The sequence below is a fragment of the Tenrec ecaudatus genome, chromosome X (assembly GCF_050624435.1).
Source record: "Tenrec ecaudatus isolate mTenEca1 chromosome X, mTenEca1.hap1, whole genome shotgun sequence".
Lineage (NCBI taxonomy): Eukaryota > Metazoa > Chordata > Mammalia > Afrosoricida > Tenrecidae > Tenrec > Tenrec ecaudatus.
Genome location: NC_134548.1, coordinates 27,192,512 through 27,210,276, shown reverse-complemented (window position 1 = coordinate 27,210,276; position 17,765 = coordinate 27,192,512). Strand labels below are relative to the sequence as shown.

Here is a 17,765-nt window from a genome sequence, read left to right as displayed (position 1 = left end):
AAATAGAAAAATATCAAAATTAAATGTTCCAACATAAGTTTGTCTGGGAGCTAGGATTGACCTTATTTAAACTGGGAGCTGCCACAGCTTAAATTCTTACCTTTTAAATGCACATATAAAATGCTAATCCCAATATATTAGCAATTACTACTGTCTGCTGCAGTTGCTTTTTTTTAAGTACACTTCATTTTGCAGATGGTGAGAGCTCCACTAATACTTCTATTGTTAGCGTGAAAGTCAAGCAATCATCTGTGTAGGTGGCTGAGTGGGAGTAATGCTCAGATTTACAAGGATTTTCTCCCATCTTAGCCATCCACATTGAACAGCGGGCCATGTGAAGCGATGTTCTCTTACACTGCCCTTTTCAATCATTCACTTAATGCGTGATAATATAAAAATTCTCAATTAAAGCTTGCCCTTTTCCACTCAGATATTATCTTCATCTTTGAAGAATATTTTCCTTTTTGAGATTTTTGAATTGGATATCTATTGAGGAGGGAATTAAAAGAAAGAGCTCTTACGAGTTTATCAAAGACAGATTCCAGGAAGAAATTAGTAATGATGTTGAGCCTGTCAATTATAAGGTTTAAACTGTTCTTACAACTTTGCATCAATAATTACAGGCTTGGACTTAAAAACTGAAAGGAATCTAGTAAGAGGCAGTTCTTGTTGGTTTCATAGACTATCATATAGCAATAGTAGGGAAAGTAGGATATTTTGTCATTCTTAACATATTTGTCTCTATTTAAATATTAATTATCTCAAGACAAAACAGAATCATATATTACGTCAGACATTTTAAAAATGTACTGCAAAATTCTCATAGAATTCATAGTGAATTGCCTCTCTTCCATTGGGCATGAGGAAACCTAGTGGATATGAATTCATTCTCAAACAATCAGAGAAACCAAGATAAATTAATTAACCTCTCTGCCTTGCACTTTCTCACTGTTATGATGATTAAATGATTTCATGCATGTGAAGTACTTAGAATAGAGGAGAGTCCATAGTAACTGTTACATCAATGGCAACTACTAATGCTACTAATATATATATATATATGACTTATTTCTCATTCCCTTTGATATTATTCCTCTCCTACCTGGTTTTTATGTTTTGTTTTATTTTAACTTGAATTATTATTATGTTTCTGAAAATATTCAGTACTTCAAAAAATTGAAGAAATTATTTGCATCTGCTGAGCTAGATAATTCTATTTTATAAAATTACTGGGAGAGGAAAAGCAAGCAAACAAACAAAAATCTGAAACACTACCCAAACAAAAGTAATAACTACTGAAGTGTAACAGAAGCAACACTGAAGAATGTGCTTACGGATGGAAGGTTGATATAAAAACAGTATCCATATTTTGTACTAACTCAGATCCATTTCAAATTTGATATTAAGATTTTATTTTAAGATTTTGATCAAGTAATATATTAACATTTGGTTCTAAAATTCCATTTATCGTTTCCCCATTTTATTCGGCTGACACCTCCAGGGCTGACACAGACAATAAAACTATTAGTTTAGAATCTTATTGGAATATGTGTACAATTTAATTTGACTGTAGGAGGTTTGGGTTAGTGAGTATATAAAAATATGGCAGACGTTATGGGTAGTGGTTGGACAGCATGATCAATATAATGGATATCACTAAATTGTACACCTGAGAAATACTGAATTTGAAAATGTTATATAAAATTCCACAGCAATAAACATATTTCAGATGATTAGGAAGGCTTTAATTTTATCAATTAAAAATAATATATGAGGGTAAGTCTAAAAGTATTGCTGCCAGTGTTCCAGGTCCTTCATGCACAAGTTTATTCCAAACACAACATGTTGAAACATATTTCTGCAATTAGTGAATGGTTTCAGGCAATTTCTTCCCTTGGTTATAAATTTATTTTAGTCTCTGTGTTAGTTAAGATTTTGTGTCAACTTGACTGGACCAGGGTTCTCAGTGGTTTGGCTATTAAGATGCAGGAATAGCCCCATGATGAGATCTCCTTGGGGGAGTGGTCTTTTTCCAATACAAGTGGACACTGTGGAAAAGCTTGCTTGCTCGCTTGTTTGTTTGCTTGTTTTCCAAATCTGAATCCTGCATCTGGCTCATCATTTGATATCTGCTACTTTGGCTTTGAGGCAGCAGCCTGCTGTATTGCTTGCTGGTCCTGGGACATGTCACCAACCTGCCATCTTACCTACTGACCTGGATTCATCTGCAGCCTGAAGTCTGCCATTAACTTGGAGAGCTTATATTAATCAACATCTGCAGCTACATGAGACAAATCCAACCAGGCATATTCCCCTTGGATTTGAAACTTTCCCACCGCTACAGCTGTGTGAGCAATTATCTCCTCTCTTCCTCTCTCAATTCTCTCTTCTCTCTCTCTCTCTCTCTCTCTCTCTCTCTCTCTCTCTCTCTCTCTCTCTCTCTCTCTCTCTCTCTCTCTCTCAATTTGCAATTTGTTTCTCTGTAAAACCCAGCCTAAGACAATCAATATCCTTAGGGGACTTTCAAAATAAAAATTCTTTAAAAGATTTTTTTATGTCATGGAAAAGAATGATTTTGAGATCAGGACCAATGTCAATTTTTAACAAAACTCAAGTGAACAGTTTCCCGGATCACTGGAGCTTTGAAACAAGTTTACAGAAATTCTGCCCCCACATAAAACAACAGTTTCTAGATGGATCAAATGTTTTAAGGAAAGTCAGTAAAACCTCAAAGATAAATTCAAGCCAGATCAGTCAGCTCGACAGATCTGTTAGACTGGGTTTCCTAGAGAAACAAAATGAGTGAGGTTTATATATGAATTATAAAGAAATTTATATCAAGAAAGTCCATACATCTGCAGAATGCCAAATCCAGCCCAGCTCGTGTTTGTGGGTCAGATGCTAAGATTTAGGACCTTCCTGGTTCATGTAGCTGCCAGCACTAGGAAACCAGGAGGTCAGAAGATGAACCAGGAGGCAGGAGGAAAAAGCATGAGATGTGAGGACCACAGTCCAGTGGAGGAAGAATCTAGAGCAGTGGTTCTCAACCTTCCTGATGCCATGACATTTTAATACAGTTCCTCCTGTTGTGGTGACCCCCAACCATAAAATTATTTTCATTGCTACTTCATAACTGTAATTTTGCTACTGTTATGAGTCAGGCAACCCCTGTGAAAGGGTTGTCCGACCCCCAAAGGGGTTGCGACCCACAGGTTGAAAACTGATGGTAGAGGATCTAAGGTAGACAGCATGACAGGCTGCCAACAACTCCCAGAACTGACAGTCCAAATGGCATGCCACTGGACTCAGTTTCTAATGAACCAGAAACAAGAGTCAAGTCCTCAGGAGGAAGAAGAGAGAAAGCCAGTTTTCCACAATCTATTTATAAACATGAAATAGGCCACAATGAGACATTAGGCTGTGACCACACTACTGAGGATCTTGATGGAGACAAGTTGACACAAAACCCAACTATCACAGAAGATTATGGTGAGTTTTTTATTTAAGCATTTTAGTATGCAGTTAAGTTGGGCTTTCCATTTCAGTTAATCAATTTTGTATTTTACAACTTAAACTACTCACTAACTCCTCCAATAGTTTGACCTCCAATCCCTCTTTAATTTCTTTGCTCCTTCTGGAATATTGTTTTCTCCTTCACCCAAGTTAATACTTGTCCACCCACTATCCTATCGCTTCACCTGCCCCCCCTATACACCCACCCCAAATAAACATCATAGTTTGTTTTGTTATGAAAACTTTTGTCTTGCTTTTTTTAACTGTGGTCTCATATAATACTTGCCCTTTCATGATTGGAAAATTTCATTCAGGTTTATCTATACCACGAGATGCTTCACAGTATTACCATGTCTCTTTAGTGATGTATAGTATTCCACTGTGTATACTTACCAAAGTTTCTGTATGCATTCTTCCATAGATGGGCACTATGTTTTTCCACATTTATGTTATTGAGAACAGTGCTGCAATGAACATGGGTGTTCATACGTCTGTCCATGCTTTGGCTATTACTGCTTTAGGGTATATACCCAGCAAAGAGATTGCTGGGTCATATGGAATTTCTATTCCCAGTTTTATGAGGAAGAGCTATCCTGCTTTTCAGTGGTTGTGCCATTTTGAAGTCCCACTAGGTCCAATTTGTCTGCACCCTTTCCAGGATAAATTGTTTCCTCTTTTTTGAATTTTGCTGTCAAGGTTGATGTAAAGTGGTATCTCATTGTTTTAATTTACATAGCTCAGATGGCGAATGATCATAAGTATGTCTTCACTGTGTTTGTTGGCTGCCAGGATGTCTACTTAATTAGATTATTCATGAGATGCCAACGCGTTCATTCTTGGTAGATTGTCTCAAAGGACAGAATATGATAGGGGAAACAGCATGAAAAAGGTATTGAGAAAACTTAAAATCACATTGGTGAGAAAGAGACCAGGAAAGTGATGTGGAGGACTTATTTCGATCTCATTTTTTAAGTACAGTCTTAGGAGAGAATTTCATTATCAAACATTACCACAGTCCCCTTACAGCCATGGTATTTTCCCTTTATTCCCCAAACTCAAAGAATCCATCAAAGGAATGTGACTTAAGTCCTTTGAGAATGCCCAAGCTGCCATTTTGATGCGCTATAAATCAAAGAGTGCACGATTAATCCAAGCAGGGTTAGAGAGATGTAAAGACTGCCTTTGCAGGTGTCTAGACATAGATGGAGGGTATGTCAAGAAACAATAGCTTCACATTTTGATGTTACTGTGTCATAAATGGTTCTATGATAGTTTATAGCAATACTTTTTGACTCATCATTGTATTTACGACCCACAACTTTATGACCTGACATTTGAATTTATTTATTTTTACATCTTCACAACCAAAATAATATTTGAAGATGAATAAACGACTAAAATTGGAATGTGTTAAAATAGCAATAATAAAAATATATAACAGGTAAATCAAGTTCAATTATTTGCGGGCAGGGGACATTTAAATTGTCAAAGAGTAGTAACTCTGTGATTTCTAGCCAACAAGCTCAGGAGACTAAATAAATGGGTCTCAAAATAGCCAGGTATTCCATATTAATGTAATTGAAGCAGCGGTAGCTGTGTCTCCTTTCCAGGTCAGTTCGGAAGTGATCCCTCAATTCAACAGCCTAGTTTATATCATTGCTAAAAATAACAGCATAACATTTTCTTCCTAAAGTCGATTTAGTGAACAAATGTACTGTAATAATTACAGCCATTATTTGTGGCAATTTTCCTGAGCCTTGAAATGAATGCAAATATTTAGGAATACAGATCAAGTCATCTTGGAGAACTGTTTGACACTTTGACTTTGGAGTGCAGTTTACGCTTTTACATTTGACTTGGTGTTATGTTCTGATAGAAGAAAATATAAGTAAGGAATCAACTACTTAGGCATATAATGGTAAATAAATAAAAAGGAAAAGCTACAAAATATGAGTATATAAGAGAAAAAAAGCTAGTCATCATCTCAGACCAAACCATACTGTGATATTTATCAGCTCAAACAAAGATATTTGTTTGATAATTTGAGTGGCAGTCAAAATATGTGGAAAAAAAGTATTATAAAAATACTATATGATAACCAGGAAACCTTAAGATCTATTCAAAACTGTGTACGTGTTGGACATATATCACAAAAGGTAAAAATGCTATGGACTTACTAAGTTTAGATGTAACAATAAAATAGAAACGCGTGTGCTGTCCAAGCTTTGCTTTAGCAAAGAAAGGTGCTTACATTTTTTAAACAAATAAAAAGTAAGTAACACGAGTGAATCTTAAGGACAGCGTCGAGAGTGGTGAATAACCTCTCTGCCTGTGTGTGGAAGTTTTCAGATGGTCTTTCACAAGAAATGCCAATGCTTTTTCTGGTCCCAAGACATGTAGGATATGTTTTTGTTTTTTATTTGGGGGGTGGGGGTTGTTTTTGCAGTCTACTTCTCAGGTGTCAGCAATGTTATTTTACAACCTTTGTAATCAGCATGAGCCTTTTCATTGCTTCTCTCTGGCTTCTTTTCTACTGACTTTTCTCCCTTTCACTCTTTTCTGTCATCCCATCAGCTAACGATCTGGTCTGTATCTGAGGAATAGTATTATGGCCATTAGAATCCTTTGTGAAAATCTGGGAAATGACTCACCAGGCACCTACTGGAAGCTACAGGTTTTAAGAAGAAAATATTCCTGGATCAAAGACAAAACCAGAATGGGGCAGGGGCGACAAAATGAATAAGAGAGAAATTGAAAGTAATTAATATTGTGCTTTACCTATTGTAAGTGCTCAACTTATATGTTTGACTGGTAACGGTGTTAGGTCAGAATTTTTTTTTCTCTTTAACATCAGAGGAAACCATTAAGCTATTAAATCATGTAATAACCCAAGTCCTGACCCAGTCCTCACAATATCTCAAACCAGTTAAGTGTTCAAAAGAAGCAAGTGTTTGACATATGGAGAGGCTTCTGCCAAAGAGGCAAGAAGGTGCCATTTTTTTCTTTCTGTTGAGTCCTTATTTTGATCTATGAAAAGTCAGCTAGTCAGCACACCTCAACAAACCTCCGGGAGCCCTCTCAGAGACTGCTCCTAGGAAGAGCATTCATTGAGGTTCATTGAGGCCCTCCGTCAAAATATTCACAGAGAAAGTTGTTAAATGACTCAAGAATGTTGGCTGGGCCTTGCCATTGTCTCCTGTCTGTTAAAACCTAATCTTGTAAATTTCAACCAATCCAAATTTTCTCATAAGCTCCAGAATACTCTGTATTTAAGCTCTGTGAAAATGTTAGTACTTTGTGCTGTAGGACTTTGTGAATCCTTACAAGAAACTGCCCAATCCTAGATTGTTTGGTCCCCTCAATAAATTCACCTAGAGCTTTTCTGCAAGGGGACCTGTTGGGTTGGGGGATTGGGATACCTCGGTTCTTGCTTCGCAACGCTGAAAGAATTCACATGGCAGAAACATGTTTTAATCCAAGTACCTTTTAGGAGGGAAGGGGAAGTTTCAGGTATTACAGTCTCAAAATATGCACTTTGTTTCTGGAAAGTATACAAGGCTGTGTGGGAACAGAAACACATTAATGAAGCCAGGAACTCTCAGGGGCCAAGAGAGTGTGTGGAGCTGCAAGCCCTGCGCCACTGGCTGGGGTGGTGTGGTTGAGGGTCTGGGCTGACCTTATTGGCTGAGCTTATGCACACCTGTGTGATGTCATGAGCCTAGGTGGTGGCTAGGTTTAGTTTCACCTGCGCTTAGGTAGTTCTAGCCTTCACATGCTCAGTTTGTATTTTTACATAGCTGTCTAATGGGTGCCTGAGTTCCTTGAGCCCCTTTGTTGTGGCCCTATCCAGGCCTTTGGGGAGATAGACCACCCCCCTCTTAGTCCATATTCTGGCTACCTAGCACTTTGACAACTGTAATAGTTGGGGAAACCACATGAAAAGCCGATATATTAATACCTCCTGGCCAAGGTGCCATGCAATCAAATTGCCCAAATTAGAATCAGCCTTTTCAAGTCTGCTGATAATTTCCAGAGCCAAACTTGCCTGAGGTCCATGTTCTCTATCTTGTTGCTCAATGTTCATCAACTGTTTGACTTCCCATTCCCTGTGGACAAGAGCATTTACATTGTATTATAAATATATATGACTTTGTTCACACAACACGTGATTCTGGCTGCTTATCTTATGCCAATTCAGGAGACTGATAGGGGAGGAGAAGAAAGGAAGGAGAATGTTGCTGAATGTTGCTATACAAGGAGACAGTTCATCCAGTCCAACAAAGCACTGGCTCCCTGAATGGAGAAAACCTATTTTAATACATTAGGAAAGGAGGCGACCTGGAGAAGGAACGGTAATATTCTTGTAACCAAGTTTCAGGTACCGGTTAATAAGTATCATGTCTTCTGTCTTATGCTGCTATCTACTTTGGTGATCAATAGCTGTCATACTTTGGATATTATGATACAATAGAACAATTTTATTTCCCCTTGGGACTCAAAAGAATAGGTTTCAGTCTACTCACTCTTTAACAAACATTTCTGTTCTGGCCTCAAATTTCAAATGAATCATTTATTTTATTTCTTACTGGTAAAGAAACTGGTAGGGTAAAAATGTCAGGCTGTTTTTTAATCAAAATACTAGGAAGATATGTAATTTAAGAATCAGTTTGTTAAAAATCCAAAATGAAACAGGAGCACATGTAGTAAAAATTCCTTTTAAGCTTAATCAGTGGGAATCTTCTAACTCAGGAAGGAGACAAACAAGGCCATTTAGATACACAATAGGACCTGAGCCATCAGGGATAGTGGTCTCCAGGTGGTGGTATAACTATGTGACAAAGAAAAAGTTTTGCAGTCATCCTAAGAAATAATTATCAGGTTTTACAATGATCACAGGACCCCAAACAATGTGACAAAAGAAGGCAGATTCACAGGAACAGAAAACAATGCTATCTACTCCAGTGGGGGCAATCAGACCAACAATTGATATGTACATTTCTCCAGGAGTTGTCATATGATATGTAACTTGCTTGATTTTCACTGAATTTTGAAGCAGTTTGGAGGTGGAAAACCTCACTTTTTCCTTTGATCTAGTGCTTCAGAATAAGAGTTTCTCAGATCAACCTGCCCTCTGTCTTTGGTTGAAACCCTTGTTCCTAACGGTAAAATTACAACAAATTATGCTCAAATAACAAAATTTTAATAGTTCTTAGCCCACTCTTCACTCATTTTATGAAAGTCTCCTTAACTTATTTCAATAAAAGTGAACTTAATCTCTGACTTCCAAAAGAAAACAGCAAAGGCAAGTTAACTCACCACCAACTCCTATCAAAACCACAGAGCCTGACTCAAGATAGCATGAATCCTCACTGAAGCAATATCATCGGCCTGGAAAGCATTACAGGATTTTCTGAGGCAGAGAAAGCTTTCAAGATGTTATTTCAAGTGGTCACTGTTAAGGTTTAATGCTTTTCTTTGTTAAAGCAATGAGAAAATACATGCAGTGTTCATGTATGTAGACAATTTTTGCATAGCAGAAATTGTAATTAAATTTTAATACCAAAGGAAGTGAATGAAATCAGCCCTTTCTCTATTTACCTAAATTTAAATATTAAATTTGGAGGTTGTGAATGAAGATGGGTGGCAAAAAGGGAAGGGGTTGGTGAGATATTTTTTAAATATATCAAATGCAATCAAATGAAAGATTAATTCAAAAGGATTTTGAGACCCACATGCTTTTAAGATTTATGTATCTCCAAGATAAAAGTTGTATCAAAAGTTCTGACTCAGACTCAAGGACAGTTGAGTATATGCATTATTTCCTCTCTTTTATTCCAAATATATTAAAATGGGGGCATAAAGTATTCCATGAATATCAAATATAAATACATACATGAGTTCACAAACAAGAATAGGAATTTTCAATTGGTTGGGACTAACACGGTCAACACATAAAAGAGATTAGAGGTTGTGGGTTTAATATCTGTTTCATTAGAGAAAGAAGACCATCAGCACCAAGTGCTACTATAGGAATCCATAAGCCAGACCATTGAAATGCTTCCTCTTCCTAAATCCCAGCTAGTTGGCTGAGTAGCTTATTTGTCAGTCACAAACTGTTTGCCCCATATCATGGGTAGTTTGGTAGTTATATAATCTGTTGTCAATTTGAGAGGATTAAGAGTGAAGGGGTGGAATTTAGTCTGTCAATTGGGTTGTAGCTTGATGACCTCATTTAGAGACACTAAGGAGATAAATGTCTCACTGGAGGCAGGACGCAGGCTCACTCTCTGGGAGATATTGCAACTGACAAGATGCATGGAGCTACACTAGTGCTCTGAGCTGGAGGAGCCACATGGAGACCCCTGCCAGCGCTGAGATGCTTAGACATCCCACCTACTGGCCTGTGATCTTCCTGCATTCAGCATCTTTGGATATGCTTCGTGAGTCTGAAGAGGACTTTATAGATTGGTATCAGACACATGGGCTAATATTGGACTTATGGACTTGATGTGGACTAGGCTGGGTTGTTTTCTCAATATTCAATTGTTCTTATACATAAAGCTCTTTCTTGTACACATATGAGTGTCTATGGATTTGTTTCTCTAGTCAACCCAGACCAACACAGATAGAAATAGTTATTCTTGGGAGATGGGTTTATGCCAACATTATAGATGTAGCCCAACAAGTGCTATCTAATATTGAGTGGAAATTTTCAGCCTGAAAATTAAATTTAAAATGTGATCTCTATGTGTCTCAAAGTACTACCATGAGAAGATTCTCACTCAAACACTGTGATAGTAAGGTTTTATGTCAGGATTCTCCCGTGATATAACAAAATGGAATCGATTCCATGATTGGACCTTCTGTGAGCAGCCAAGCAGTTGTGGGAAAATTAGTGAGAAGTGCTATCACTATGGTCAGGTCAAAGCTTTGATAGAAATGAAAGGAAGTTTCCTCAAGGGAGTGACCTATTCCTATTTAAGCAGACTCTGTGGGAAGACTTTCCCCTTCTTCTTACTGGCTCTGGACCCAGCAAATGTCTGCTTAACTTACAGTTCTTTGGACGTGATCCAACAGCCTGCTGTATTGCCTGCTATCTCTGGGAGCTATCAGCAACCAGCTGTACTGCTTGTTGACCTGGGATGTTTTTTAGGGGGGTGGGTGGATTGGCAACCATGATTGACCTCCTGACTTTAGATTCATTCACTTCTGCTATGCCACCCTATGATCTTCCTGATGCCTCCTTCACTATCCCTGGCAGCTGCAAGAGTTAAGAAAAGCCTCCAGCTTAACAAGTCTGATATCCAGACTTGCACCAAACTGGACTTTACTCACTTCTACAACTGTATGAGCCATTTCCTTGATGTAAAGACATTTCTTTATATACACACATACATGCATACATGCATACATGCAGGCATACATACAGAAACTCTAGTTTTTAGGGAACCTAGTTGAACACCGATATCATGAAAGAGAAAACCACTATGGAAAGATAACCTTATCAGAAGTTGAATTCACAGACAATATTAAAAACATGTGAAGATATGATACCATAGAACATTTCTGTAGAGTCAAAGTTGTATTAATGTTTGTATCACTAAACAGTCTGCTTAAAGTGGCATGGTGTTTTCTGAATGGATTTTACTGAAAACATCTGTTCATTTTACGTTATTCCAAGAATATTTTATATCATGCATATTAAATTAATTGCATGCTGATGGCAGTGGTAGTGGTGGTTACCAGCACTGTGAATTTGAGGAAATTCTTTATCTTCTATATGGCTCATTTTCCTTTTCTGTCAAAGGGCTTTTGTGAGGGTTAAACAAATTAGCCCATTGAAAACACTTATGGTACTGTGGCACAGTAGTAGAATACACAAAATTTCTAGGACATGGGACTGAGGATGAGAGTGAGGAATGGTGACTTTTCAATCTCTAATTCTCTCTCTCTTTCTGTGCATGTTTTATCTTTACTTTGGATATTATTAGTATTTCTTTTCAGTTGGGTTCAGTTTACTTTGTTGATGGTACAAGGTTGGGCTCTCTGAGCTGATCCCCTTCTTTGGGGACTCTAGATGGAAACTCCAGTTGATGGAATATTCTCAGTGTGTTAGGGTATCGAGTTGGGGCAAAGACTCCCAAGCAGCTGAGGACCTCTCTTGTCTTCTAATGCTATTGTTGGCACTGGTGGTCCAGGGGAGCTTTTATTCCTTGGAGGTCATGTGGACCATAAGGTCCACCACGCTGTTGTTTTAGCCAAAATCAGTGTCATACCAGGAAATGAGCTTGACACAGTGGTCATTGAGGGAAATGCCAGCCCCAGCATCAAAGGTGGAAGAATGTGTATCACTGTTGAAGTCACAAGAAACAATCTGGTCCTCAGGTATCCCAGGATGCCCTTTAGGGGACCATCTGATGCCTGCTTTACCACAGTCTTGTTGTCATTGTACTTGACAGCTTTCTCCAGATGGCAAATGAGATCCACGACTGACAAGCTGGGGACACAGAAGGCCATGCCAGGAAGTTTCTCATTCAGCTCTGGGATAACCTTGCCCACAGCCTGGGCAGCGCCAGTCGATGTGGTGATGATGTTCTGGGCAGCCCCATGGCTATTGCGCCAGAGATTCCCTGAAAGGCCACCCACTGGGTGGCAGTGATGGCATGGACTGTGCTCAAGGGCCCCCTCAACAATGCCAAAGTTGTCATGGATGAACTTGACCAGTGAGGCCAAGCAGTTGGTGGTGCATGAGGAATTGTTAACAATATTGAGCAAGTTGTCATATTTCTCCTGGTTCACGCCCATCACAAACATAAAAGGGGGAACTGATTACAAGGATCTACATGTGAACTCCTCACTGGTGGATGGACAACAGAAAAGTGGTGAAGGGAGACGTAAGACAGGGCAAGATATGACAAAATAATAATTTATAAATTATCAAGGGTTCATGAGGGAGGGGGGAGTGGGGAGGGAGGGGAAAATGAGGACCTGATGCCAGGGGATTAAGTGGAGAGTAAATATTTTGAGAATGATGAGGGCAATGAATGTACAAATGTGCTTTACACAACTGATATATGGATGGATTTTGATAAGAGTTGCATGAGCCCCTAATAAAATGATTTAAGAGAGAGAGAGAGAGATTGAATACTGTGAACTCTGATGTGAGGAGAGAAGTATGACTAGGAGTTTTGGGGGAGACAAATCCTCAAAGGATAATTGTGTAAATTTATCCATTCTTTGCTGTTTACTAAATGGAATTGTGGAATCTCAAAAAAAAAAAAAAAAACACTGACAGAGGAATGAGAAAGAAGAAGAGCATAAATCAAGGAAATGTGTGTAAAACAGTAGAAATATAGCCAAATATTAATTTAAAAGAGAAACACCCATTTAAAAATAAACAAAATAAAATATAATTTAAAAAATAAGGGGAATTGGCAGAAGGGGCAGGGATGATCACTCTTTTAGCCCCTCCCTTCTAGTGAGCCCCGGCTTTCTCTATCACTATGAAGGCACCACTGTACTCTACAACATACTCGGCGCCAGCCTCGCCCCACCTGATGTTGCTCCTGGAAGATGGGGATGGACTTCCCACTGATGATAAGCTTCCCATTCTCAGCCTTAATGGTGACATTAAACTTGTCATGGGTGGAATCATATTGGAACATGTAGACTCTGAAGTTCTGGCAAATGAAGGGTTTATTGATAGCAACAAGGTCCACTTTGCCAGAGTTGAAGCAACCTTGGCACCCAGGTGCCCAATGTGGCTTAATCCGTTTACTCCAACCTTCACTTTAGTGCCTCCTGGATGTGGCTGGGACTGCATGGAAAGATGTGGCTGCCTGTCGCAGGAGGAGGAGCAGAGAGCTATTATTTCTTTACAATAACAATAATTGTTAAATGTAAAAATAGAATCACAAAAATAACCAAGACAAATTCATTCCACAGTATACTTAAATTTCTTAATTAAGGGAAGCATTAAAGGAAGACATGAACATCCTAAAGAGGGACAAGGATGGTGGAAGTTGGCACTGACACAATACCTCAAGAAAGCTAGTGAAGATAGAAGACAAGTTAGACTCAGAAGTCACTAGGTTCTGCAGGAAACGCGCATTCCTTGAACAGTTATTCGTTGGAGTTGCTATTTTCTGCCTTCTCATCTTGGAACCCAGAACTTTAAATAATAAGTCATCATTTACCATCCTTTATAACTCTTCTTGATCTTTCAAGTCTCAAGCTGTTTGATGGAAACCGAAAATGTTAAAGTACCATAAATGGCATGTGTGAGCACCTATAAGAAAGACACGAGTTTCTGAACGTCTCCAACAATGGTCCAAAGGGTCTGGGTACCTGATTAGTTACAAGAAATGACAGAAATGGTGAGAGAACACAATAAATACATTATAAGGAAGAAAGGGTCCCCATAGTTTAATAAGAAATTCACTGATTTTTGTTGGATGTGGTAAGGACTCTTATCTTTCTTGATTGCCTTGGCGTTTTATTTCCATCTTCACTGGCTTCTGTTCTACTGGACCTCCATAGAGCGGTTTGATTCATAAACACTCTCTTAACTCCATCTACATTATTTCGCAAGGTGTTTTCCTCTATTTCCTGGACTTTACATGCCAGCAATATTGTTGAGATAGTTAAAGTTTATTGTGGCAACCTGGCTGATAAACACATGTGGGATTAATTGAAGGGTGGAGAGATACATGGCTTGGTGAGCCTCTTTGTTCTAGTTCTCCGGTTTCTTGCTTTGTGATGGTTGGACCAGGGTGCAGCTGCGCTTTAGCCAGTTCCCTGCTTCAGCTGGCAAGGCTCACTTCCTGCAAGACATTCCTGAGGAGAAGCCACATGGACCTACCTGGATGCAGCCCTGGGTGCTGGAGCAGCCATGTGGAACCCCTGCCAGCGCCGAGATGCTTACACGTTCACTGATTTGGCTTTCCTCCACAGTCGACAAAATTACATGTGGTTTGTGAGATGGAGGAGGAATTTGTGGATTGGTGTCGGGCATATGGGTTAATGTTGGACTTGTGGGCTTGGGCAGCACTGGGTTGGGATATTTTCTTGATGTGCACTTTCCCTTTATATAAAACTCTCTCTTATACATATGAGTTTCTATAGATTTGTTTCTCTAACTAACACAATTGTGATGACTTCCAAATACACATAAAAATCTCTAATATCTTTCCTGACTTCTTGGCTTCTAGGTTTAACTGCCCACATGACAGCTTCACTTGAGTATTCAATAATATTTTTATTATCAAATTTAGCAATGTTTGGGACATGCCAGTACCAGTTACTGTGGAATCTAGTCTAATTCATGGAGGCCTAGTATATGTCACATAGACCTGTGCTCCATAGAGTTTTCAATGACTGATCTTTTAAAATTAAATGTCCTGCAATTTCTTCTGATTCATGTCTTCTAACTTCCAACGTTTAGGTTAACAAACTAAGTGCATTGATCATTTAATCTGGGACAGACTAATACGAAAATAAATTGCTGGTAAATTATATGAAATTCAAATTTAATTGAGTGCCATGTATTTTACTGGTAAATTTAAATAGGCATTTCAATATTTTCTCCCTACCATTGAGTCAATGCTGCCTCATTGTGATCCCCTGTTGGATTGGGAGACTGTAATAGTTTATGAGAGTAGAAAACCTAGTTTTTCTCCCACAGTGCTGCTGGTGGTTTTGAACTGTCAACCATGTGGATCACAGCCAAACACAGACTAACTACTACACAACCGGGGCTCAATATTTAATATTGCTAATAATTAATGCAACAAATATAATGAAAATGATTTCTCAATTATATTAAAAATAACTTGGTTACATAGGAAAGTTGGTTAAGTTTGAACCACTGACCTTGCTGTTAGCAGTCTAAAGCTTACCCAAATATATAGCTAGAAAGAGAGAAAGGTGGATATCATTAGGACTCCATTTCTCACTCTGTCCTTTTTTCTTGTTTGCACCTATGTTGACTTCATTCTCATTCATTTGCTCTGCCTTGTAACTGGTAGCCATTCCATATTAACATTCTACTAAGTTACTAACATCTCTGGAAAAAGAGGACTTGCCTCCAACTTTTCAACCCAAAGGGTTAAGAGTTGCAACTGACTGGAATAAATTTTGTCACCAAGTCATTTTAGTTGACTCACTTGAATGAAAGCATTAAATACAAGGGGCTATCCTCCTCCTAAAAAAAAAACAGACTTTCCCTCCAAAGGTATATATTTTGCAAAACAACCTGATCACCTTCAAAGTGCCTTTTATTGCACTTCATGCTTTTGTCAAATCTGCAATTCCATACTTGCAAACATTTTTCAAACTCATCTGTTTGGATGGCTGACAGAACCTCCATCACATTTTTATTCAAATCACTATGCTTTCATGTCCCTCTTCATTCGTGGAAACAAGAAGTCCCATGAAGAACCGTCAGGTGAGTAAGGTACATAGGACAAGAGAAATATGCTGGGGGTTGTGGAGGTTTATTGGCCAAAACCTGGCACAGTGAGATGGCTGCATGAGCAGGTCCATGGCCGTGGTGGAAAAACCTGTCCCCCATCTGCCATAAATCGGGCTTTTAGTGGCAGACTGTTATGCAATCTTTTCAGAGCCTCTAAATAGAAAGTTTGATTAACAGTCTGACCTGATAGAATGAACTCCAAATTCACTATTCCCCTCACAACAAGAAGAACAACAAAAAGCCAAATGAATATCATCTTGATCTTTGAGTTCACTTGAATAACTTTTTGGGGAAAGGTGATGATGGCATTTTCCACTGGCGAATGATGTTTGCTTTTCGGGGTTGTAAGAATAGCTCCATGTCTCATCACCAGAAATGACCTTAGGAAAAAAATTTGGGTCGCTTCGGAGTTGTTCTTTCAAAGTATGGCAAGTTTCCTCTTGTTCTTTTCCGTGGTCAGTTAGAACCCAAAGCAAATTTTTCCAGTGACTCTTCTCATTCCCAAGCATTCCGTTAAAATTCACTGAAGTGAGCTCCAAGCTAGCCCAGATAACTTTTCCATTTCTTCAATGGTCCGCTGTCAGTCTTAGAACACAAGTGCACAAATTTTCTTGAAATTTTCATCCATTTGGGAAGTTGACGGGCATCCACAATGAGGTTTGTCATTAATTGACATTTCACCTTTTTTGAAACAAGAAATCCACTCATATACTTGAGTTTTTTCCAGTAGTGCTCTCCTTGTAAGTTGTGTTCAAAAGAACAACAGTTTTTGCAGCATTTTTCTGGAGCAGGAAACAGAATTTCACATCTGCACACTGTTCTCTTAAATTTGACCTCCCAAAAAAGATGAGATTCAAGCTAAACTGTTTTCATGAAAAATTTCACTGTGACCAGGGAGACCCTTCCTAGGCGACACCACTGGGTGCACTAACTCAGAGAGAGTTGCTCAATGCTTTTGTAGCAGGACAAATGTGTACTACAAAAGGTCCACCCAGCAGAGCTTTTTCCATTTTGGGGGGCGCGTACCCCCAGTATGCTGCTTTCTCAGATTCGTATCTCATATAAATCTCTGGAGCTGGGGATTGGAGATAGTTCCTTTAAAACAATTTGACTGGGTTGTAGGAAGGAGATTTCCCCAAGAAAAATATAAAAAGAGTCTATTAAAAATTAGAAATTGAAATTGTATAGCAAAAACAACAGGTATAACAATGTTAAGGGAAGTGAATTTTTTAACCAAAGTTAAAATTCTAGCCAGAGTCTGTAATTCCCACCGAATGACCTTTTCCTACATGGGTGGGGGAAGATACAGATAGGATTCACTTATAAGTCATCGAGAACAAGATTCACTGCAATCCTGAGAAGCAGAAGGAGCGATCTGATTAACAGCAAGAGCAAGGAATGGAGTTCATCCTATGGACCCTGAGATACCCTCACAGTTAACCTACTGGATCCAGAAACAGCTGTGACATGAGAGCAGCAGCAGCAGAACCAGAACCCAGAACATGAAACAGAATGGTGGGCTTCCAAATTCACAGAGCAAGCAAAGCTAAATGTTTTTGTGCAGGAAACTGGTGTGTGAAGTGGGGTGCCTCTGGGAACTTAATTTGGGGAGCTGGGATTGTTGATCCTTAGAAGTAGAGCTGACAGACTTTGAACTGAGGCTTACTGGTGTGGGATGCCTCCGGGCACTTCATTCAGCTAGGTTTGTTGGCCCCTGGAACTTCTGATTGAGGTTTCCAGTTAACTGGCATGGCCTTTGAGGATCTATTAGCAACCACAA

The 17,765-nt window shown here is 38.9% G+C and overlaps 1 pseudogene; it reads right to left on the bottom strand.

Annotated features, from left to right (window-relative positions):
* Positions 1-11,767: 11,767 nt before the first annotated feature.
* On the bottom strand, positions 11,768-13,178 carry LOC142435042 (glyceraldehyde-3-phosphate dehydrogenase-like; annotated as a pseudogene).
* Between the last annotated feature and the right edge of the window lie 4,587 nt (positions 13,179-17,765).